The 25,310-nt window shown below is 44.8% G+C and overlaps 1 pseudogene; it reads left to right on the top strand.

Moving 5' to 3' along the window:
- The first annotated feature begins 3,754 nt into the window (after positions 1 to 3,754).
- On the top strand, positions 3,755 to 8,355 carry LOC125917170 (glyceraldehyde-3-phosphate dehydrogenase-like; annotated as a pseudogene).
- Positions 8,356 to 25,310: the final 16,955 nt, after the last annotated feature.

Below are 25,310 nucleotides of genomic sequence, written 5' to 3'. Positions count from 1 at the left end.
AAGGGTCTGAAATACAGGCCTGGCCTGGCTTAAATTTAATGCTTTCTCCCCTTCATACCAGGTCTCCTCATGCCTGGCATGCCTATATGTGATACCTGAGAGTGACCCTTATCAGGGACAAGACATCCTTGAAAGCCCCCTGCACACACCCTTCCTCTGCCTGCAGAGCTCCCAGGTGGGGGTCCCTGACTCCTTCCCTTCTGCCTCCCTCCTCTTTCATCCAGGCTTACCACCCCTCTCCTTCCCCTTCTCCAGGGTTTCTGGCCCAGAACAGTTCACCTCGACTTGGTTCATACACAGAGAAAATTATAGGTGGCTGGTGGCATGTCCCACAACCCTCCAGAGGAGGCAGGCTGGGCACCTTCTCACTGCAAGACCCCTGCAGGGCCCTTCCCACAGCTCAGTTTTTACCCTTTGAGATCCCAGGCCATCCTCTCCTACTTCCTTCTCTCCCCTCTTCCTAGTCTTTCCCCCAGGTAGCCACCTCCCCAGCCTCCCATCTCTGCATGGCTAATGTCCCTGTGGTCCTCACATGACTGAGATGCCCTCTCCAGGGTTCAAAAGGAGAGGGTCAGGGATCCTTTACAGATCATGTTGCCTCCTCAGGACCAGGTACTCCCTCCCTAGGGATGTGAGCCCCAGCAACAGGACCAGCCTCAACACATGTTAGTGTCAGACTGGATTAGGCACTAGGGGAAGCCCTAGCCTGTTTTTCTTTGGGTACTCAGAGCAGAAAGGGATCATAGCAGTCCGATGGTCCAATGGCCTCAACAAATGAGCCAACTGTGGCCCAGGGAATGAGAGGGGAGGCTCTGGGTCCCGCAGTAAGACAGAAGCTGAACTGGACCATACTGGAACCCCTGATAACCCCAGGTAAGGGCTTGATCCCTGGAGGAGGGGAGTCTATTATAGGAGGAAACTTGGCTCCATATTTAATGGGAGTGTCATTGAGCTTCTAAGGTTTTGTTTTTGTTTTTGTTTGGTTTTTTTAGCATGCCTCTACTATTTTATTTATTTATTTATTTATTTATTTATTTTAATGTTTACTTATTTATTTCGAGAGAGAAAGTGTGTATGCGTGAGCTGGGGAAGGACAGAGAGAGAAGGAGAGAGAGAATCCCGAACAGGCTCCTGCTATCAGCGCAGAGCCTGACACGGGGCTCTATCTCAATAACCGCAGGATCATGACCTGAGCCGAAATCAAGAGTCAGATACTTTTTTCTCTTAATTAAAAAATTTTTTTTTCAACGTTTTTTATTTATTTTTGGGAGAGAGAGAGAGACAGAGCATGAACGGGGGAGGGGCAGAGAGAGAGAGGGAGACACAGAATCGGAAACAGGCTCCAGGCTCCGAGCCATCAGCCCAGAGCCTGACGCGGGGCTCGAACTCACGGACCGCGAGATCGTGACCTGGCTGAAGTCGGACTCTTAACCGACTGCGCCACCCAGGCGCCCCTTTTCTCTTAATTTTAAAAAAATATTTACTTATTTTTGATAGAGAAAGAGAGCATGAGCAGGGGAGGAGCAGAGAGAGAGGGAGACACAGAATCTGAAGCAGGGTCCAGGCTCCGAGCTGTCAGCACAGAGCCAAACGTGGGGCTCAAAGCCATGAACCGTGAGATCATGACCTGAACCAAAGTTGGAAGCTTAACCAACTCAGCCACCTAGGCACCCATACTTTTTTTTTCTTTTTTTTTTAAAGTAAACTCTATGCCAAACCTGGGACTGAAACTCATGGCCCCAAGATCAAGAGTCCCATGATCTACTGACTGAGCCAGCAAGGCACCCCAGTGTGACTCTATTGTTAACCTCTTGTGTGTCCTTAGGTAAGCTCCCTTACTTCCTTGGGCCTCAGTTTCCTTGTGTAAAACAGGTGGGTTGGGTGGATGATCTTTGAGATCCCTTCTGGCTCAGACCTCCTGCACCTTCCATCAGCCCCGCCCATCCCCAAAGGCCTCTATTTCTTGGCTCTTGCCCTGGCCCAGACCTCCCTTGTGGCTCACAAAGATTGCTCCAACAGTCTCTGCACTGTCTCTGGTCTCCACTCTTTTCTCCTCCACCCCACACATCACCCAGGTAAAATGGCTTTAGGAACCTCCTGTGGTCTCCCATGGCCTCCCTTAGAATGATTCACTTCATCAGCTGGCATTCAGCCCATCCTGCCTGCAGTCTTGGACCCTGGACTCAGTTTCCTCATGTGCCAAGTGGCACTAACAACCCCTGAGTTAGAGGGTTCTGTTATGGACACACTGGGGCACATGCGAAGAGCCTGGGGGAAACGCTGGATGGCCTGACCAGCACTCTTGTCTTCCCTGTGCTGGAAAGGCTGCCCATCCAACCCCCACTCTCCTTCATCCAAATTGGGAAGGTCCTCAAGGCTGGTTCCAGTACTGCCCCCTCCTAGAGAGGCCAGGCCCCCCAGCAGCCCCATCAGAGGTAACCTTGCCCATGTGGAGCTGCTACAGGGCTGGACTGCCTCCATCTACAGCTCCCACCGTCCTGTGGGGAATGCACAACTGGGAGTCCTAGACAACCAGCTGGCAGGATGCTTGCTGAGAGAATGGCTGGGTCTGTGGGCTCCTGCCCATGCCCTGTTCCTTCCTACAGGGCTGTGTTTTTGACAGGGGATTATCTTTGACCCTCAGAGACAGCCTTACTGCCAACTCCACAAAAGCTCCTAGTGGGGACTCATGGCAGGCTTTTAGCTAGAAGCTTTAGACCCTCTCTTGCCCTGTTCCAATGACTGACCCAGTGGATTCTCAGAAACCTTCCCAAAGGCCCAGGAAGGAATAGCTGGCAGGAAATACAAGTTATTAGAAGAGACATCTAAGGGAAGAGAAGCCAGAACCTAAACACTAGGAGACTTCCGAGGTCTAAACACTGTCAGCCACTTAGTAATTATAGGACCTTGAGGAGATTACCTAATGTCTCTGAGCCTCAGCTTCCTCACCAGTAAAATGGGGACAATAATACTATCTCATCCTATGACAAAATAGTTAAATGATATATGTAGAGTGCTTATTAGCTCATAGCTTGGCACCTCACAAATGCTCAGAAAATGGTAACTACGGGGGCACCTGGGTGGCTCAGTCGGTTAAGTGTCCGACTTCAGCTCAGGTCATGATCTCACAGTTCGTGAGTTCAAGCTCCACATCAGGCTCTCTGCTGTCAGTGCAGGGCCTGCTTCAGATCCTCTGTCCCCATCTCTCTCTCTGCCCCTCCCCCACTTGTGTTTTCTCTCTCTCTCAAAAAATAAACATTAGAAAAAAAGAAAATGATAACTATAATCCTTGTTGAAGAAAGATGGATCAAGGCCCCCAGCTGAGGTAGGAAGGACTTTGGGAAGGAGGGAGGCACTGAGGCACTGGTCGCTCAGCCTGGGGTAGGCAGGTGGCTAATAGCTGGCATAAAAACACAAAGTTCCAAGCCCGGTGCCAAGCAGTCTACATACATTATTTCATTTAAACCTCAGGCTCTTCCTTTGTTAAAAGTAGGGGTTTGGAACAGAAGCTTCCTAAGGCTTTGCCAGTTCAGTGAGCACTTGTTTTCAGTTCACAGAGGTTTTCCATGTAGAAAGTACTTTTGACTTTATAGAGCCAACTCTGTGAGTGTTCTGATCATTGTAGATGGTCATACAACCAGATCTGGGACTCGAACCAGGGAGGACGGCTCCATCTTTCCCCAGAATCTGGTGGCAGATAGCTCTAAGAGGGTTGGGTGAGATCTGAAGTCCCACCAAAAGCCTAGGGAGGAGCATGGCCCTTGAAGGCAACGACGTCATGGAAGCTTGGCTCTGGCTCCTGCCCAGTGTCCGGTTCTGTCGGCCTGTGCCGGGGCCCAGAGGCCTGGGTCTGGAACTCATCAGCTCCACCTGTCAAACCCTCCCTGGCCGGTACCCAGGGGCCTTCAGTTATCACTAAGGAGTGCATGGCCTCAGTCCAGGGGCCCTGTATCCCTTCCCTGGTGGGGACTTAGGGCGAGGAGCTATGCCCCCATCAGACAAGCAGCCCCAGTTTGACTGAGCTCTGTTATATGACAGGTACCATGAAATATACAAAGACCTCAGTCATTTGATAAATATTTATTGCATACCTATAGTGTGCCTGGCCCTGAGCTGGCTCCAGGGAATCTGACAGAAATTCCTGCCTACACTCTAGTAAAAGAAATTGTAAAGGAAAGCAGAAGTGTGATGGGAAATAAAAAAGAGAGCAATTCGCTTTACACAGAGTAAGTAGTCAGAAAAGGCCTCTGAGCTGAGAGAGGAAGTACAGCTAGAAAGAGCAGTCCAGACAGAGGAGAGGGCCCATGCAAAGGCCCTGAGATAGGAAAATCTGGACTGTCTGGAGAGCCACAAGACCACTGTGAGGGGGACCCAGCAAGCTCTCTCCCAATAAGTGCCCACTGGACAAATGAACAAACCATCACGAGAATTTCTGCTTCCAGCTGAGTTGGAGTAACCGGGACTGGATTTATGTCCCCACCTGAGATGACTAAAATTCCCCACAGAATATGTGAAACAACGGTTCTCAAGGCATTGGACGTCAGACTAGGAAAAGCAGTGACTCCTGAGAGTAGGAACCAAATGGGGAGAGGCTTATGAATGCCCCACCTTACTGCCTAAAGAAAGTGTCCAGACCAGAGCACAGGGAGAGAAGGGCAGGTGGAGACCAGCAGTCTCCTGCACTGACAAGATGAAGTCAGGAGCCCGGGGACACAAGACAGAGAACCAAAAAGGAGAAAGTTGCACACAGAGAGAACTGTGGAGCTCTACAGAGGTAGTACCCCTTTGGTCATTCAGCATAGTGCCTGCATTTGAAGAAACTACTCAAAAGCACGGTTAGAATCAACCAGTAGGGTTAGAGAGAATAATCCTGCGAGTTCACACGAGGCTAGGAATAGTGCTGGCTCCCAGGAACCAGAGTGGAAACCTCACAATTAATGGGGCATTGAGTAGAGCACTCACAAGACTTTTTGACTCAGAAGTGGGTGAAGACAAAACATCACTCTGGCCCCAACAAAAGCAAGATCTGAAAAAGGACCAAATTGTTTCCAAGTGCTTTTGCACCCCAGAGCAAAACTCAAGAATATTGATAAGATTACAGAAATATCCAGCACCCAACAAAATAAAATCCACAGTGTCTGCCAACCGATAAAAATTAGCACATATACAAAGAAACAGGAAAGTATGACCCATAATGAAAAGAAAAACCGATCAATTGAAACCTACCCAGAATTACCCAGATGATGGGATTAAGAGACATAGACATTAAAACAGTTATTATAACCACGTTCCACATGTGCAAGAAGATAAAACAAAGACTGACCATGTGAAGTAGAGAAATAGAAGATATTTTTAAAAGACCCAAATTAATTAAAATTCTAAGGATGAAAACTATAATGTCTGAGATAGAAAATACACTAGATGGATTAATGGAACATTAGACATGGCAAAGGACTAACGAACTTCGAATATATAGTACAGAAGCTATCCCAAGTAAAATACACAGAGAAAAAAAGCTTCAAAATAATAATAACACGGCATTGGCAGGCTGTGACATGACTTCAAGTGATCTAATGTGTGTGTGTAATTAGAGTCCCCCAAAGAGGGAAGAGGATGAGAAAAAGAAATACTTGAAGGAAAAGGAAAAAAGAACTGAAAAACTTCTAACTTTGATGAAAATCTGATAAATCATTAGATCTAAAATATTTAATGAACCCCAAGCACAATACACAGAAACTATACCAAGCTCTCTGCTCCTCCCAGCTCAACACACTGTTGCATCTCCTTGTGCACTGCCAGTTGGTTCCCTGAGACACAATGGAAAAGCTTGGAGTAAACGGATTTGGCCATATTGGATACCTGGTCATCAGGGCCACTTTTTTTTTTTAAAGATTTTATTTTTGGGGCACTTGGGTGGCTCAGTCAGTCAAGCATCCGACTCTTGGTTTTGGCTCAGGTCATGATTTCACAGTTAATGAGTTCGAGCCTTGCATCGGGCTCTGTGCTAACAGAGCCTGTGTGGGATTCTCTCTCTCCCTCTCCCACTGCCCCTCCCATCTCTCTCTCTCTCTCTCTCTCTCTCTCTCTCTCTTTCTCTCTCTCTCTCTCTATCAAAATAAATTAGAAAGCTTTTAAAAAAGTATTTGATTTTTAAGTAATCTCTACACACAATGATCAAGAGTCACATGCTCTACCAATTGAGTTACCCAGGCCAGGTACCCCAAGGGCTGTTTTTAATTCTAACAAAGTACTGTTGCCATCAGTGATCCCTTCATTGATCTCAACTACATCGTCTACATGTTCCAGAAAGATTCTACCCATGGCAAGTTCAATGGCCCAGTCAAGGCTGAGAACGGGCAGCTTGTCATCAGTGGAAAGCACATCTCCATCTTCTAAGAGTGAGATCCCACCAACCTCAAATAGTGTGATGCTGGTGCTGAGTATGTTGTAGAGTCCAATAATGTCTTTACTATCTTGGAGAAGACTGGGGCTCACATGAAGGGTAGAGCCAAAAGGGTCATCATCTCTGCCCCTTCCTTTGATGCCCCCATGTTTGTGATGGGAATGAACCATGGGAGGTATGACAATTCCCTCAAGACCATCAAATGCTTCCTGCACCACCAACTGCTTGGTGCCCCCTGTCTAAAGTCATCCATGACAACTTTAGCATCATGGTGGGACTCATGACCACAGTCCATGCCATCACTGCCACCCAGAAGACTGTAGATGGCCCCTCTGGTAAGCTGTGGCATGACAGCCATGTGCTGTGCAGAACATCACCCTTGCTCCTACTGGCAATGCCACAGCTATGGGCAAGGTAATTCCTGAGCTATATGGGGAGCTCACCAACATGGTCTGCCATGTCTCCACTCTCAATGTGTCAGCAGGATCTGACCTGCTGCCTGGAGAAAGCTGCCATATGTGATGAGATCAAGAGGGTGGTGAAGCAGGTATCAGCCCCCTCATGGGCATCCTGATTTGCACTGAGAACCTGGTTTGTCCTGCAACTTTAATAGGGATACCCACCCTTCCACCTTTGACGCTGGGGCTTGTGTTACTCTCAATGAACACTTTGTCAAGCTCATTTCCTAGTATGAAGATGAATTTGACTACAGCAAAATGGTGGTAGACCTTACAATCCACATGACCTCCAAGGAGTAAGAGTCTCCCAGACCAAGAGCCCCAGCAAGAACACAAGAGGAAGACAGAGGCCCTCAGCTGCTTGAGGGCCCCAACTCAATCTCCCAACACACTGTATTTTCCAACTCAGACCCCCTAAAGAGTGGGAGGAGCTTGGGGAGCCTTCCTGGTCATGTACCACCAATAAAGTACACTGAACCCAGCCCACTCCCCTCCAAAAAACCTATACCAAGGTATATTGTAAGTTGTTTTTAAAATGTGATAAAGAGAAAATTTAAAAGCAGTCAGAGTAGGGGCACCTGGATGGCTCAGTCGGTTAAGCATCCGATTTCAGCTCAGCTCATGATCTTTCAGTTTGTGAATTTGAGCTCCATGTCCAGCCCTGTGCTGACAGCTCAGAGCCTGGACCCTGCTTCGGATTCTGTGTCTCCCTCTCTCTCTGCCCCTCCCCTGCTCATGCTCAGTCTCTCCCTGTCTCTCAAAAAGAAATAAACATTAAAAAATTTTTTTAAAAAGCAGCCAGAGTAAAAAGACATATTACATACAAATATAAATAAGGCTAATGGATTTATTATGGTCAGAAACTGTGCAAGCAAGAAAATAGTGGAGCCACATTTTTAAAATGCAGAAAGAGGGGCACCTGGCTGGCTCAGCCAGAAGAGCATGTGACTCTTGATCTCAGGGTCGTGAGTTCAATCCCCATGTTGGGTGTAGAGGTTACTTAAATGAACAAATACAAACTTGAAAAAATAAAAATAACGGGCACCTGGGTGGCTCAGTTGGGTTAAGCGTCCGACTTCAGCTCAGGTCATGATCTCAAGGTTTGTGAGTGCAAGCCCACATCGGGTTCTCTGCTATCAGTGGAGAGCCTGTCTCTGCCCCTCCCCAGCTCACATGTGTGTGTGTGCACGCTCTCTCAAAAATAAACAAAAAATAAAAATAAAATACAGAAATAAAAAATACAACATCAACCTAAAATGTTTACCTTCCACCTTAAGACACCATAAAAAGAAGAGCAAACTAAATCTACAGCAAGCAGAGGTAAGGAAACAGTAAAAATTAGAGTGTAAATTAATGAAATAGAGAATAGGAAAATAGAGAAAAATCAATAAACCAAAAGTTGTTTTTTGAAAAGGTCAACAAAAGTGATAAACCCTTAGAATGATCAAGAAAAGAGAAAGATCACTAGAATCAGAAATGAAAGAAGGAACATTACTGCCAACTTTACAGAAATAAAAAGGATTATAAAAGCATAAGGAATACTATCAACAACCTTCTGCCAATAAATTTAATAACTTAGATGAAATGGACAAGTTCCTAGAAAGAAACAAACTACTGAAACCAATTCAAGAAGAAATAGGCAATCTGTATAGACCTATAACAAGTAAAGAGATTGAAGTATTAATTTAAGAAATCACCCACAACCTTAGATAGTTTCACTGAGGAATTCTACAAAATATTTAAAGAAGAATGAATACAATTCTCCACAAACTCTTCCAGGAAACAGAAGAGAGGGAAACAATTCTCAACTCGTTTTATTATGTCTGATACCAAAACCAAACAAAGAGATCACAAGAAAACCACAGACCAATATCTCTTAAGAATACAGAGACAAGGGGTGCCTGGGTGGCTCAGTTGGTTAAGCATCTGACTTCAGCTCAGGTCATGATCTCACAGTTCATGGGTTCAAGCCCAGCGTCAGGCTCTGTACCGACAGCTAAGAGCCTGGAGCCTGCTTTGGATTCTGTGTCTCCCTCTCTCTCTGCCCCTTCCCTGCTTGTGCTCTCTCCCTCTCAAAAATAAATAAATAAACATTAAAAATTAAAAAAAAAAATAATAAAGAGACAAAAATCAACAAAATACTAGCAAGCTGAATCCAGCAATATATAAAAAGAATTATACCACGGTGAAGTGGAATTTATTCTGGGAATGCAAGGTTAGTTTAACTTCCAAAAATCTATTAATGTAATAAACTTTATCAATAGAATAAAAACCAAAAAGCACATAATTGTCTCAAAAGGTAGAAAAAAACCAAAAAGCAGTTGACAGAATCCAATACCCATTCATTTAAAAAAAGGGGGGGGGATAGAATGGAATTCCCTCCACATGATAAAGGGCAGCTATAAAAACTGCACAGTGGGGGAGGCTGCGTGGCTCAGTCAGTTACACATCTGACCCTTGGTTTCAACTCAGGTCATGATCTTACAGTTCATGGGTTCAGGCCCCACATCAGGCTCTGCTGCTGGCAGCACAGAGCCTGTTCAGGATTCTCGGTCTCCTCTCTCTCTGCTGCTTGCCCATTCACACTATCTCTGTCTCCCTCAACATAAATAAATAAACTTAAAAAAAAAAAACTACACAGCTAACATCGTACTTAACAGTAAAAGATTGATGCTTTCCTCCTAAGATCAGGAACAAGACAAGGATGTCTGCTCCCACTAATTTTATTCAACACTGTATTAGAAGTTCTAGTCAGAGTAACTAGGCAATAAATAGAAATTTAAAAAATCAAGATTGGTAAGGAAGAACATACAACTATATATGTAGATGACTTGATCTTGTATATAGGAAGTCCTTAGGAAACCACACACACAAAAAAACACTATTAGAACTAATAAACAAGTTCAGCAGGTTTACATGATGAAAGATTAGTATATAAAAATTGATTGTATTTCTATATATAAATCAAGAATCTGAAAATAAAATTAAGGAAACAATTCCATTTATAATAGCATCGAAAAGAACAAAGTACTTAGGAATAGTACATATGCTGCAAAAGTGCGTACCAAAATACTTAGGAATAGATTTGATAAAAGAAATGAAAAACTTATACTCAGAAAACATTATTGAAAGAAATTAAAGATCAAAATAAATGGAAAACATCCCATGTTCATGAATCAGGAGACTGGGTATTGTTAAGATAGCAATACTCCCCATTTATTCGACCTACAGATTCAGCACAATCCCTGTCAGAATTCCAGTTGCATCTTTGTAGAAATTGACAAGCTGATGCTAAAATTCATATTCAAATTGCAAGGGGCCTAGAATAGCCAAAACAATCTTGAAAATTAAGAACAAAGTTGGGGGATCTATACTTTTTCACTTTAAAACTTACTACAGGGGCACTTGGATGGTTTAGTCGGTTAAGTGGCTGACTCTTTTTCTTTCTTTTTTTAAATTTTTTTGAGAGAGAAAGAGAGCACAATCAGGAGAGGGGAAGAGAGAGAGGGAAAGAGAGAGAATCCTAAGCTGGCTCCACACTGTCAGCATGGAGACTGATGCAGGGCTCAAACTCACGAATTATGAGATCATGACCCGAACTAAAATCAAAAGTCAGATGCTTAACTGACTGAGACACCTGGGGGCCCCAAACACCCCTGCTCTTTCTCTCTCAAAATAAATAAAATAAACTTAAAAAACATAAAATAAGACTTACTATAAAGCAGCCAACAATAATTTAAGATAGTGTGATACTAGCATAAGGATAGACATATGGGTCAGTGGAATAAAATTGAGAGTCCAGAAACAAACCCATGTGTCTATGGTCAATTGATTTTCAACAAGGGTGAAAAGACCAATTGTGAAAGAATAGTCTTTACAGCAAATAGTGCTGTGACAACTGGATAGTCAGTCATGTGCACAAAAAAAAAAAAAAAAAAAAAAAAAAAGGAAAAACTACCTTATAAAAAAAAAAAAAAAAAAAAAAAAAGCAGTTGGAAACCTTACCTCATATCATATACAAAAAGTAACTCAAAACAGATCAAATACCTAAATGTATGAGCTAAAATTATAAAACTCTTATTTAGAAAACATAGGAGTAAATCCCAAATTAGGCAAAGGATTCCTAAATATGACGTCAAAAGCACAAGCAGCAAAAGAATAATCAGATAAAATAGACTTCATCAAAATTTAAAAGTTTTGTGCTTCAAAGGGCACTCTTAAGAAAGGGAGAAAACACAGAGTGGGAGAAAATGTTTGCAAACTATATATCTGATAAGGGACTTGTATATAGTATAAAGAACTCTTACAATGAGATAGTAAAAAGGGGCACCTGGGTGGCTCAGTCAGTTAAGTATCTGACTCTTGATTTCCATTCAGGTCTTGATCTCTCAGTTCATGGGGTAAAGCACCACCTCGGGCTCCCCGCGACAGCATGGAGGCGGCTCAGGATTCTCTCCTCTCTCTTTGTTCCTCCTTGCACCTCCCCCCCGCCACTTACATGTGCACACGCTCTCTTTATCTCAAAATAAATAAACATAAAATAATAATAATAAAACAAACCAATTAAAAATTGAGCAAAAGATCTGGATAGACATTTCTCCAGAGAAGATACACAAATGGCCAATAAACACATGAAAAGGTGCTTGACATGATTCATAAAAACTCTATGACAATACATTCGATAACCTAGATGAAATGGACTAATTCTCTATGACACAAAGCGTGAAAGCTAACCCAAGAAGAGGTAAATAATCAAAATAGCCCTATATCTATTTTAAAAAGTGAAAAAGGATAATCTTTCAACAAATGACACTGGGACAATTGGATATTCATAGCTACACACAAAAAAAGAAAGTTGACTGACACCTCATATATATGCCCAAACTAACTCAAAATAGATGACAGACCTAAGAGTTAAAATTACAGGCAATAATTAGAATTTCTAAAAAAAATTTAAACCCTTCTTGGTTACCACTTTATTTTTTTATTATTATTTTTAATGTTTATTTTTGAGAGAGAGAGAGAGACAGAGCGCAAGGGGGGAGGGGCAGAGAAGGAGGGAGACACAGAATCTGAAGCAGGCTCCAGGCTCTGAGCTGTTACCACAGAGCCCCACGTGGGGCTCAAACTCATGAGCCATGAGATCATGACGCGAGCCAAAGTTGGACGCTTAACCTACTGAACCACCCAGGCACCCCAGAATTTCTAAAATTAAAATTGCTGAAACTAAAGGTTTAGTGAAGATGTGAAGCAACTAGAACTTTCATACACTGCTGGTGGGAATGTAAAATAGTAAAGCCACTTTGAACAACAGCTCAGCAAAACTTAAGCATAGTATTCACCTACCAAATGACGAAGCCATTCCACTTCTAGGTATTTATCCAAAAGAAATAAAAGCATTTATCTCTGTATAAAGACTTACACATAAATGTTTGTAGTAGCTTTATTTGCAATAGTCAAAACCTGGAAATAACCCAAATGTACATCAACGGGTAAATTAAAAAATTGTTATATATCCATGTAATTGATTACTACTCCGCAACAGAAATGGATCTATTAAGATATACAACCACATGGACGACTCTCAAAACAATTAAGCTGACTGAAAGAAGACAGACAAAAAAGAGTACATGTTGTATGGCTCCATTTATATAAAATTCTATAAATGCAAACTAGTCTATAGTAACTGAAAGCAGCTGAGTGGTTGCCTGGGGTGACAGTCAGCAGGGAGCTGGAGGGATTAAGGAGGGACAGGAGGAAACTTTTGTGGGGGATGGTTATGTTTATTATCTTGAATGTGATGATGGTTTCACAAATGTATATCTACATGAAAGCTTACAAATGGGGCACCTGGGTGGCTCAGTTGGTTAAGCATCTGACTCTTGATTTTGGCTCAGGTCATGATCTCAGGGTCATGAGATTGAGCCTTGCATTGGGTTCTGCACTGACTGTGCAGAGCCTGCATGGGATTCTCTCTCCCTCCCTCCCTCTCTCTCTGTCAGTGCCCACCTCTCACAAGTGCTCTCTCTCAAAAAAAGGGGGAAAAAGCTTCCCAAACTGTACTTTACAATGTGCAATTTATTGTATGCCAATTACACCTTGATTAATGTTTAAAACACTATTTTTTAATGTGTATTTATTTTTGAGAAAGCACATGTGCAGCTTGGGGGGGTGGGGTGGCGGTGGGTGGGGCGGGCAGGAGAGGAGCCAAGAGAAAAGGAGATAGAAAATCCCAAGCAGGCTCCCTGCTGTTCCTGTGATGTCTCTGCTGCTAAATTGCTATGTGACCCCAGGCATGGTGGTAAGCCTTTCTGAGGCTTTTTTTCTGTAAAGTTCAGGAAGTAATAGAAACTACAAGTGCTTGGGGCACCTGAGTGGTTCAGTCGGGTTAAGCGGGTTAAGCATCTGTCTGCTCAGGTCATGATCTTGAGGTCCATGAGTTTGAGCCCCGCATCATGCTCTGTGCTGACAGCTCAGAGCCTGGAGCCCGCTTCAGATTCTGGGTCTCCCTCTCTGTCTGTCCCTTCCCTGCTCATGCTCTATCTCTCTCTCTCAAAAATAAATAAAGATTTTTTTTTTATTTCAAAAAAAAAAGAAAGAAAGAAAGAAAGAAAAAGAAACTACAAGTGCTAGTTTAAGCCAAAAAGGGAATTTACTAGAAGGAAGCCTCAGAAAGTCATGGAGCTCCGTGGATCCCAGAAGGCTTTTTCCTATCCCTTATCTTTATTTCTCTGATCACAGCTTTCCCTGTTTCCCCATCTACATGGTAGAAAAGAAAAGCTACCAGCTTCTGAGCTTTGTATGTTACAGGCTTAATTACTCAGGATGCTGAATTAACTCCCTGTCAATCACAGATCCAAATGTAAATTCTCAGGGAAGGACTGTATTGATCCATTTGGGTTAAGGGCCCCAACATGCACCAAGGTATGGGGTCAGGTGGCAGAGCCACAAAGGATGAACCTGACTGGTCTTACAATCTACAGATGAAGAACAGGACAAGTGCTAGGGAAGTGCTTGGTGGACAGACCACAAGAGGAGTGCCAAGAGAAACTACCAAGATAGTAGCTGGAATTCAGGACACCTGGCTTGTTCTGTACTCAGAATTGTGTCTCTTGATAGGGGCAGCGTGTATATATGTAATGTTCCAGTGAGCAGCAGTGGGAGATCAATGGAGGAAGAAATCACTTCCAACTGGGCTGTCTAGGAAGGTTTCATGGAAGAGGTGCCAGTATCAGCTCTGTGAGGAAATTTATGCCCAGGATTTGCATGGCCTTTAAAGTTCACTAAGTGCTCGGGGCACCTGGGTGGCTCAGTCAGTTGAGCATCCAATTTCGGCTCAAGTCATGATATCGCAGTTTGTGAGTTCAAGCCCCACATCAGGCTCGCTGCTGTCAGCACAGAGTCCACTTGGGTTCCTCTCTCCCCTCTCTCTGCCCCTCCCCTGCCTGCACACATGCTCTTGTGCTCTGTCTCTCTCAAAAATAAATCAACATTTAAAAAAAAGTTTACTAAGTGCTTTCGTATCCTCTCTTTACAATGTAGACCCACCTTCTCAACCTCTCCCCTGAGATTAGTACTTTATACATCCCATTGCACAGATGGGGAAACTACCAATGAGAGACATTGATTGAGTGATTTGCCCAAGTTCACACAGCTTGACAGAGCAAGATGTCACCTCTAGTGTTTTGACTGGAGAGCCCTGACTTGCTCTCTCTCTCCAAGGCTGACTTCAAATGGAGTGTAGGGAGGAGGGAGCTTGCTGGGTAAGTGCTTAGCAGGGATTGAAAAGGGAAAAAAGTTCAGGTAGCAGCATCTCTGAGCTCCTGTGCAGAAGCCCTCTACCCTGGCTCCAAATACCCAGAGAACACCTTTGAGCTTTGCTTCAGACTCCCAGGCTGGTTTCCACTCACTCTCCTGACCCTTTATCCAGCAGCTCCAACAGGTTGGGGGAATCTTAGATTCAAAATGCCAAGAATGCCAAAGAAAGTCCTGCAGAATGCCAAAGAAACCTCAAGAGACCCACCCCAACCACCTGAGGATCAACACTAAGGATCAAAGAATGCTGCTACGTACATACACAGGCCTTGGGCTCAGTGTGTTACACACAGTACTGATTTTATTTCATATACATTGTGAGGTAGGTACTGCTACTATCCCCACTTTACAATCGTGGGAAGTATATTCATTGGCAGTTGATTCATTGTCTCAGGTCACGTAACTGGTAAGTGGTGGATCCAAGTCTGTCAGATTACAAATGAACTAAAATCATCCTGCTAAATTGTTTCCTCTTCTCAGTTTGCCCATTTCCACCAAGCTCCTAGGCTTGAGACCTTGCCATTTCTTTCAGCTTCAGTGTCTCAGGACAGCCAGCAGCTCTGAAAGAGCTGGGGGCTCAGGACAGGTGATAGGCCATCTGCACTGATGCGGTGGGAGGCAAAGGGGGACTTGACTGTTGTGTCAACCATGGGTTTAATGTGGCTACTAACTTCTCTTTTTAAGTAATCTCTACACCCACTGTGGGGCTCGAACTCAGGACCCCAAGATCAAGAGACGCATGCTCCACCAACTGAGCCACCCAGGCGCCCCCATTGCTAACTAACTTTTAATCCCGACTTTTGAAGAGTTAATGTAATTGGTGGGTTGCATGTCCTGCAGGTTAAGAGCAAGGAATCAGAGATCAGAGATACTTGGGTTCCAGTCCTGTCCTGGCTTCCCTACTTTCCTGCTGTGTGATCTTGAAGCAGCTTCTAAACCTCTCTGAGCCACAGCTGCCTCATCTAGAACAGGGATAACAAACCCCGACCTCTTGGGTTAGAATGTTATGGGGAAATGGGTTCCAGTAGAGATGAGCAAGGCTCAGGTTGTTTGAAGCAGCACGCTTACTCTATCCATCCCTCTAAAGGAAGCCATTTTACTTCAAAACATTTAAAAAATATATTCAGGGCCTTGGGCGGCTCAGTCAGTTAAGCATCCAATTCTTGGTTTCAGCTCAGGTCATGATCTCATGGTTTGTGGGTTCGAGCCCCACATCGGGCTCCGTGCTGACAGTGTGGAGCCTGCTTGAGATTCTTTCTCTCCCCCTCTCTGCTCCTCCCTTGCTCACTCTGTCTCTCCCTCAAAAATAAACTTAAAAAAATTGTTTTAAATTAAAAATATACTCAACTTTGTCAGATGGTTAAATCCTTTTTTTTTTTTTTTTTTAAGTAATCTGTACACCCAACGTTGGGCTCGAACTCAGGACCCTAAGGTCAAGCGTTGCATGCTCAGCCAACTGAGTCATCCAGATGCCCCCATGGTTAAATCTTTTTGATGCCTGCTTAGATTTAATTTGTCTGGAATGTTCTTCCAGTAAGTCCACATGCGAGCCTCAGTGAGCCCCTGGACTCAAAGCAGCCTGTAGAATCAACTAAACCTGTATCTCAATGCCCCCTCTGAGCTTTTCTCATGCTAATGTGCATTGTGGGCCTCCCAGAATAGTGTTAAGGGGTGGAAGGGGAGTAATGGAACTTGCTTCCTGCAGCACCTACTAATACCTCTTCTCTGGGAAGGCAGCCACTGCCTGCCATTCATATTGGGTGGGCTTTTCCTTAATCTGTCCCCAGCTAGCCTCCCATTTCCAGCCTGAGAGACAAATGTCCTATCAAATCCCACTTTCTTCTCTGTCCTGCCCCTGGTGCCCTCCACCCAGGCCCCAGGTATCACTGTCCCTCCCTCCTACTCCCCTCCCACAAAGCTCTGCAAGGCTCAGTGCTGTCTCTTTCCCAACCCCTAAGGCCCTGCACTTGTCACCTCTTGATGACCCTTGATCTAGCTCCCACCAGGGTCCTAACAACCCGTGGACCAAATTCTACTTCTTGCCTTGCTCCTTAGAGCTCCTCTCTGTTCACCTGACACTCCAGCCAAACAAGGCTCTGCATACTCTGAGTTTTTCTATGCCCATGTCCTTTCCTCTGCCTGGAATGTCCCAACTACCCATCTTCAGGGTCCAGCTCTAGTGCTGTGGCCTCCCATTCTGCTTGGGCATAGTTCTTTGTGCTTGAGGCTGCTTCACTGCTGGTGAGGTCCGATGTAGTCTTTGGCATACAGTAGGTACACATAAATGCCTGTAGCTGTAAAGAATGAGTCTAAACCAACTCCTTCATTTTACAGTGGAGGCACAGAGTTGAAGAGATGTGCACCCTGCTACTAGGAGACAGGACTGAGGGGGTTCCTGCAGGGCTACACCCCAGGCTAGGCTTTTTCTGCCATTCACTTGGAAAGGAAGCCCTCCAGGGGCTACATTTTCCTGGGAAGACAACTGTCTAGAGCTCACACACTACAGACCCTTCTCAGCTAGGTCTCCTGTCCCAGGGGAGCCATCCACTCTGGAAGTCTCTGGTTCATTCCCACTCTATCTCTCAGATCTTTCCCAATGTCATTCCACAATTCCTTGTACTACCACCTGGACAAAGTTTGAGGCAGCAAGGGCCTTCAGGATTATCCATCCAGGGGACCCACAAAAGCCTCAGAAGGTCCTTCACGTCCCCAACTGTGTGCACAACTCTGTGTGTGTTCTGAACACACAGAGACACCACCTAAATCTCAGGGGTGTCCAAGATCCAAATGAGATACAGAACAACTTATCTGTTGAGCTCCTCATTATATAGGTGTTAATATACATAAGGCTCTTAGGACTGTACCTGGTACATTTCTTTTAAGTTTGTTTATTGGGTGTGTGTGTCGGAGGGGGTAACAGAGAGAGAGAGAGGGAGAAAGAGAAGCCCAAGCAGGTTCTGTGCTGTCAGTGCAGAGCCTGATGTGGGGCTTGAGCCCGCAAACCATGAGATTATGACCTGAGCTGAAATCAAGAGTCAGATGCTTAGCTGACTGAGCCACCCAGGTGGCCCAGTACCTGGTACATTTTAAGCACTCTCTAAGGTATGAGTTGGCCCACAGCCTGTTTTTGCAAATGAAGTTTTATTGGAACACTGCTATAACTGTATAGCTCACAATGTCCATGAAGAATTGGCTGCCATTACAGGTAAACAACAGCAGGCTCTAAGGCACGCAGCTAGTAACCTGGGGCTTGAATCTGTCTGTTCAAGGATCCTGTAACACACCTCTGTGCTTTTTCACTCACCTTAACACACAGTACTCATTCATTCATTCAGCAAGGGTTCAAGGATCCCCTTCTGTGTCCTCTAGGCTGAGCTATTGGGAGGAACGGTTGGGACAGGGGTTTGAAGCTGACCTTATAGATTTGAAGAATGACCTCACTCTGCCTCCAGGGCCCTAAGTGACTAGTCCTGAGTGCCTTCTTTTTGTCTGTTGAATCCAAAAATATTCTTCCTACCTCAGGACCTTTGCATGTGTTGGCTTAGCTGGATCTTTCCTGTCGTTCAGGTTCTAGCTCAGATGCCACCACCCTGGGTATTAAAACTCCTGGGCTCCAGTCACTCTTTATTCTCATGGGGCACTTACCACCATGTGAAATATTTTGTTTACTTGTTTTTTGTTGGTCTTCCTAAGCATAACGTAAGGTTTATCTCATTCATTGCTAGAGCCTAGTGCCTAGAACAGTGCCTGACCCATTGGGCTTTCATGGTATTCAATAATTGTTTACTAAATTAGTGAAATGACTCCTGGACAGGGTGTCAGGCAATGTGGCTTCTCTTCCTGGCTCTGTAAACCTACTCACTGAGCCACATTTCCCTTCTCTGGGTCTCAGTTGCCTCCTATGTAAGGTGGAATGTGAGGGTTGGGTGAGAAGCCCCTAATCTTTTGGTTTGAACATTTTATGATTTAAAAACATTTGCCAGGGACCTGCTCTTGGTAGGTTTGGTGGTAAAGGCTATATTTGACTGTGAGCCTAAGTCCCAGCCCAGGCCCTGGGGACAGATGAGAAAGTCTCTACTGAGGGATAAGGGAAGGAGGAGGTGGGGGGAGGGGTGAGTAGGAGGAGGGGGAGACCCAGAATCAGTCAGGCAGGGAAGGCTCTGAGAGCTGCAGGCCAGAAGCCAAGGAGGAAGTGCACAGAAAAGGGAGGCAGACAAGGAGAGGGAGGATAAGGGTTGTGGGGAGAGCTTCTTTCACTTTTTAGCCGATGAGCTTCAGAGTTGTTTGAAATTTGTATAACAAATATGCATTATTTTTGCAACTGGAAAAATTAAAATGTACATGCCCTTTGACCCAGTAATTCCATTTCTAGGAAATCCCTGTAGATAGAGGCATGTGTGAAATGACCCATGTACAAGGCTATTCACAGCAGCCTTGTTTGAAATAGCAAAATACTGGAAACAATCTAAGTTTCCATCAAAAGGGAACAGACAAGCTAGATAAACCAGAGCACATCTAGAAAATGGAACAGTATAAAGATGTCAAAAGCAAGAGCCTAGCAAGTCTGTACGTGCTGACGTAGAATAATCTCCAAAATCTGTTAAGTAGAAGAAACAAGGTACAGAACGACGTATCCAACATGCTGCCATTTATATGAAAAACTATACACACAAATGTTTAGAAATGCTCAGAATATCTCTGGAACATGTGCCAGTTGCTAGGGGATAGGATTGGGGGGAGAGACTCAATGTTCAATATTCTTTTTATAAAGTTGAGGTAAAATTCACATAACATGAAATGAAACATTTGAACCATTTTATTAAAAAAATTTTTTAAATGTTTATTTATTTATTTTTGAGAGAGAGAGACAGAATGCAAGCAGGGGAGGGGCAGAGAGAGAGAAGGAGACACAGAATCCGAAAAAGGTTCCAGGCTCTGAGCTGTCAGCACAGAGCCTGACGCAAAGCTCAAACTCCGGGACAGTGAGATCATGACCTGAGATGAAGTCGGGCACTTAACCGACTGAGCCACCCAGGTGCCCCCATTTGAACCATTAAAAAAATTTTTTTTCAACGTTTTTTATTTATTTTTGGGACAGAGAGAGACAGAGCATGAACGGGGGAGGGGCAGAGAGAGAGGGAGACACAGAATCGGAAACAGGCTCCAGGCTCCGAGCCATCAGCCCAGAGCCTGACGCGGGGCTCGAACTCACGGACCTCGAGATCGTGACCTGGCTGAAGTCGGACGCTCAACCGACTGCGCCACCCAGGCGCCCCTGAACCATTTTAAAGTGTACAATTTCCATATAGTCCAACCATCACCTCGATGTAGTTCCACATTTTCATCGCCCTGAAAGGAACCCCCCATATGCACTAGCAGTCCTTTTCCATCTCCTCTCCCCCAGCCCCTAATCTGCTCTTTGGCTCTATGCATTTGCCCATTCTGGATATCTCATATAAATGGAATCATACAGTATGTGACCTTTTGTGTCTGGCTTCTTTCACTTAGCATGTTTTTGAGGTTCATCCATGCTGATTCTCGTCATGGCTTTTATTTTCCACTTTAGGGATGTACCACACCTTGTTTATCTGTTCATCAGTTGGTGGACAGTCGGGCTGTCTCCACTTTTTGGCTCTCAGGAATACCACTGCTATGAAGACTCATGTACAGGTTTTGGCATGAATACCTGTTTTCAGTTCTTTGGGGTACGTATCTAGGAGTGCAACTGTTGGGTCATATGGTAATTGAAGAACTGAAAACTGTTTTCAGTATTCTTTTGTACCTTGTGAATTTTATGCCATGAGCCCCATGAGCAAATATCAGCACTTCCCCCACCCCAGAAAAGAAAAAAAAAAAAAAAAAAAAGAAGGTGTACATAATGGGAAAAAAATAAAGCATACTGTAAAAATGCAAAGGGTTATTGTTAGGTAAGGAGTGAGCAAATATTTATGTAGATGATTTCTGAAAGAAAAATGCATTTTGGACTTAGACCTCAATTCAAATTCCACTGCTCTGTTTCATTCTAGTTCTGGGTATGGTGTACAGGAAGACTTGGCATCAAATCCCAGGTCTGTCCGTTATAGCTGTGCATCACTATACAGGTTACTTAACCTCTCTGTGCCTCAAATGTAAAATAAGGAGAAATCATCTACCTGGCCAGCTGTGATGTGTTGTGCCTGGGCCTATGCCTGGCCCACAGCTGGCTGCCTAGTTTAATGGCCTTACACTTGCAGAGTGCAGGAGACAATCTCTTCTCTCCTGGGATCACTGTTCTCTACAGCCCCTTTCACATAAGATGCTCTGATTCCCCACATGCTCAAGGAACTCTTAGAGGCCTGGCCTGCTGAGCAGTCCTCCTCCCACAATTTCATCATCTCTAAAGCCAAACCTCTCAAAAGAGGGGCCAAACAAGGTGTGAGGGGACAGGAGTCAAGGTCAGGTGCTGGGAAAGGGGACTGCTGTCTGCCTAGGACTTCCCAGGGACAGGGAGCATGGGTTTGCTTTATGGAGCCATGGATCCCAGGGCCATATATGTGGAGGAGTTGGGTGGAGACACAGGGAGACAGAATTTGGGTTTACCTGGAGGAACAACTTTTTAATTGACAGGACATAATGCCAAGCATGGTGTTAAGCACTGTTACATGATTCCACACAAAGTGTCCTCATTTCACAGATGAGGAAACTGAGGCTCAGAGTCCTTTGTCACTGTGCCCAAAACGACAAAATGTAAAGTGCAGCAAGATGTGAACCCAGGCCTGTCTCAATCTAGAACTTGGAAGCTTAGCGTCTGTGCTAAGGGGTCAATGGCCAAGTACGTGACAAATGTGAATGATCACTAATCATCACGTGATAACAATATTGCTGTAAGTAGAGCTGGAGGTGTAGCAATGCAGTGAGCAGTTTGAGGTGGAGGGTATGAGTTGCTTCTTCCCAAGTTCAGGCAGAGGCTGGATTAGCTTTTGGTAGAGATTCAAGTGTTTGATACAATCGACTAGATTTGAGTCCTGGGTTCTAATTGTGAGGGTATGAGATTCCCAAGATCTGTCCCCAGAGATTTAGCTGTAGTTGTTTTCATATGGTTCCCAGGAATGTGTCTTTTTCCAAAGACGATTCAGGTCTGCAGCCACATGTGAGGTCCCCTGGCTTGCATGACCTCTAGGGTCCCTTCTCTCTCTTTTTTTTTTTTAATGTTTATTTATTTTTGAGACAGAGAGAGACAGAGCATGAATGGGGGAGGGGCAGAGAGAGAGGGAGACACAGGATCGGAAGTAGGCTCCGGGCTCTGTGCCATCAGCCCAGAGCCCGATGCGGGGCTTGAACTCACGAACCGTGAGATCGTGACCTGAGCTGAAGTCGGACGCTCAACCGACTGAGCCACCCAGGCGCTAGGGTCCCTTCTAATGTCGATTCCATGATCTTCAATGCCTTAACACCCATGACAGGGAAAGCATTCCTTTGGGCAAAGCATTGCCCTCTCCTCCTACAGCCTTCTTAAATTCCTAAGGCCCTAGAGAAAATGAGTGCAGCAAGCTTTTGGGAAGGCAAAAAAGATAGCAAAGATGGAGGGCACAGAAGCCTCACTGTCACTTTCAGTGGTGACGTGATGCCAGCTCATCTTCCTTCCTTGGCCCGCTCTACTCCACCCCATGCAGAGCCCCAAAACTGTCACGTGCCCTACTGGACCCTGGTCAAGTGCAACCATTCCTACTTTCAGCCCCTTGCTCTCTCTCTGAAACTGCCCAGCGGGGTCAGCTTCCCAGGCATATCAGACAATTCTGCAGAGTTTGTCTGGTCCACAGGGTCCTCTCCCAGCTTCTAGGAGGCCAGTGACAGGCAGGGAGGCAGTCCAGAGAGGCATTCTCAGTGACCTTTGGTTCCCTGGGAAGGACTCAAAGCCGGTAAAAGTTTAGCAAGTACCATGTAATCATTGCCAAAACTCTTTTTTTTTTTTTTTTAAACATAGACTTACTGGGTAATAAAATTTGAGGACTCTACAAGAAATTACCTTTGATTAGTTTTGTTTCTTCTTAAACAGAAAATGTCTATGCCACCTGCTTTTGGCATTAAATAGAAAGTATGAATTCAGTACCATACTGTGTGACCTTAGGGGATTTCAGCTGCTGAACCTCAGTTTCCCCATCTGCAAAGGCCACTGGCCAGTGGTCTGGTAGAAACTGGCGCTGGGGCAGGGGCTCTGGCTGCTGAAAGAGAGGATGTTAAGTTGGGAGCCCAGAGCACAGCCTAGGAAACTGTGGTCTGCCAAGACACCCCTTTTGGGTTTCTGATCATTATTTTTTAATCTTCTGCTTTCCTTGCAGGTTCCTGGCATCCTGTTCTCTCTCCCATCTTGGGAGAAGAAATGTAGTCATTGACATATTAGTATAAAAGTACTTCTCTCAGGGATTTTTCCATGGTAACCCAAGCCTTCCATTCATTCAATGTTCATTACTGAACCCCTTCTACAAGGACTTGGGCTGGGTCCTAAGGATTCAGAGATACAAAAACAAACAAACAAGCAAACAAAAAAATCATCCCTGTCCTCAGGGATGATGTTCTCCCCTAATTTTCAGCCATGTGGGGATGGAAGAAATAGCTTTTTTTTTTTTTTTTTTTGGAAGTGAGGGAGATGCTGCTCTTTGGTTTGAAGTGAAGTTCTAGATTCTATTCCTTTGCTGATTTTATAACCTCTCCTCCTGTTGCCCTACAGCTCTGAGACCATCAGAGAACTTCCAGAACCAGGATTTCACTTAGCACTCATGTGAGCCTGGATAATACTCATGAAAGCCAAAGGCATCTCTAGTTTTACTATGAGAAAACTAAGTCTTAGAAAGTAAACTACCTGCCCATGTCATACAGGTTGCTATTGTTGCCTGGATTCAAACCTAGATCTTCTGGCACAGGTATTTTGGAAATACTGTTTGCCTTGGATTTGAACCTATGATACATGTTACTATGTGGCCCAGAGTAAAGGAGGCAAGAGGAGAAAGAGAGAGCTCACTTAGGGCTGAAATGACCCGATCTCTGGTCCTGATCTGCACCACTCTGACCTTGGCCTTCAAACTAGCAGTAGGACCACCAGCAATAATCACAACCCCCAAGAATTTACCATGAGGTTATTTGTCTTATGTAATGCATCCCTGAAGTTGTGGATTAGTTTCTCATTTTACAGATGAATTGATTGATACTTAGCTGGGAACTTGTCCAAGGTCACCAAATCAGAATCCCATCATAGGGCTGCTTCATGCTTCTTGTACCACCCATGCCATCCACCAGTAGCTAGGCAAGTTCCCCCAATACTTCTGAGCCCCTGCTTTCTAATCTATAACTAGGGATAGCAGGAACAATGCGAGGACTGTATGAGAAGGCATATTCACTGCCTAGGGTAGAAAGAAGCAGGTACTTTATAAATGACAGCATCCTGCTCCCTTCCCTTCCTGAGACCTCTTGCACCCAAGTGGAGTTTAAACCTATAAATGCCAAAAAATACACCTCATATACATCCTAGCCTTTGGGCCTCAAGGTCACCTTCTTTACATGCCTTATTACTCAGGCTTTCCTGATGGTAGGGGAGGTGGAGTTAGAATAGGAGGCCTGCTTGGAAGTAGCCAGGCCCACCCTCAGGATGCTAGATCCCAGGCAGTGTTTCTCAAGAGGGAGGACATCTGACTCTTTTCCTTATCCTAAGAATGAAACAAATGATAATGTCTATACAGTAGATCAGAGAGAAGGGGCCACAGGTGTCAGATAACCTGGAGGCCCCAGGAATGGCCCAGTACCATTTCCACAAAGGTTTATTGAACACCTACTACTGCAAATGCCCACCACTCATGGAGCTCTCTGCTGGAGGCCAGGTGGCTGCAGAGATCCAGGGTGGGGGGCTCTATTCACTTAGCAGGGTTTGTGAACACTTCTCAGAGTCAGAGATTTTCCCATGTGGTAGGTAAGACTGAAAGACAAGGGATTCCCAGGATTTCCAGGATCACGAGGACACAGAGAAGGCACTCTGAGAACATTCAGGAAGGTCAGGAAGTTGGGAAAGGGGGGTGGTTCCAGGCAAAGGGAACAGAAATGTGAGAAGTTTAGAGGTGATGTGGAGAGGATGGGAACGCTGAAAAGGCTACTAGACTCTGGGCTACTAGGTCACAGTTGGGTAAGACAGAGAAACAGGGCAGTCTGTCAGAGTTGTACACCCCGAACTCCTCTTTTCAGCCCCATCTGCATCAACCCCAAGTTAGCATCAATGGGTACTCATGCCAGGCTGGGTAGAAGCTTTGCATTTGTATGACCTCCAAATCACTTTGGGGCCAGACAGTTTTCCAATCCTGGGGTTATTGAGGATATACAGAGGAATAAGTTGCTGCCCCTAAAGTGCTTAAGGTCTGGGGGTGCCTGGTTGGCTCAGTCAGAAGAGCATGTGACTCTTAATCTTGGGATTCTGAATTTGAGCCCACATTGGGTGTAGAGGTTGCTTAAAAATAAAATCTTTAAGGGGTGCCTGGGTGGCTCAGTTGGTTAAGCAGCCGATTTCAGCTCGGGTCATGATCTTGCAGTTTGTGAATTCGAGCCCCACATCGGGCTCTGTGCTGACAGTTCAGAACCTGGAGCCTGCTTCAGTTTCTGTGTTTCCCTCTTTG

This window comes from Panthera uncia, unplaced genomic scaffold (assembly GCF_023721935.1).
Source record: "Panthera uncia isolate 11264 unplaced genomic scaffold, Puncia_PCG_1.0 HiC_scaffold_1554, whole genome shotgun sequence".
Classification (NCBI taxonomy): Eukaryota; Metazoa; Chordata; class Mammalia; order Carnivora; family Felidae; genus Panthera; species Panthera uncia.
Note: the sequence above shows the minus strand (reverse complement) of the source record. Positions and strands in the feature narration are given on the sequence as shown.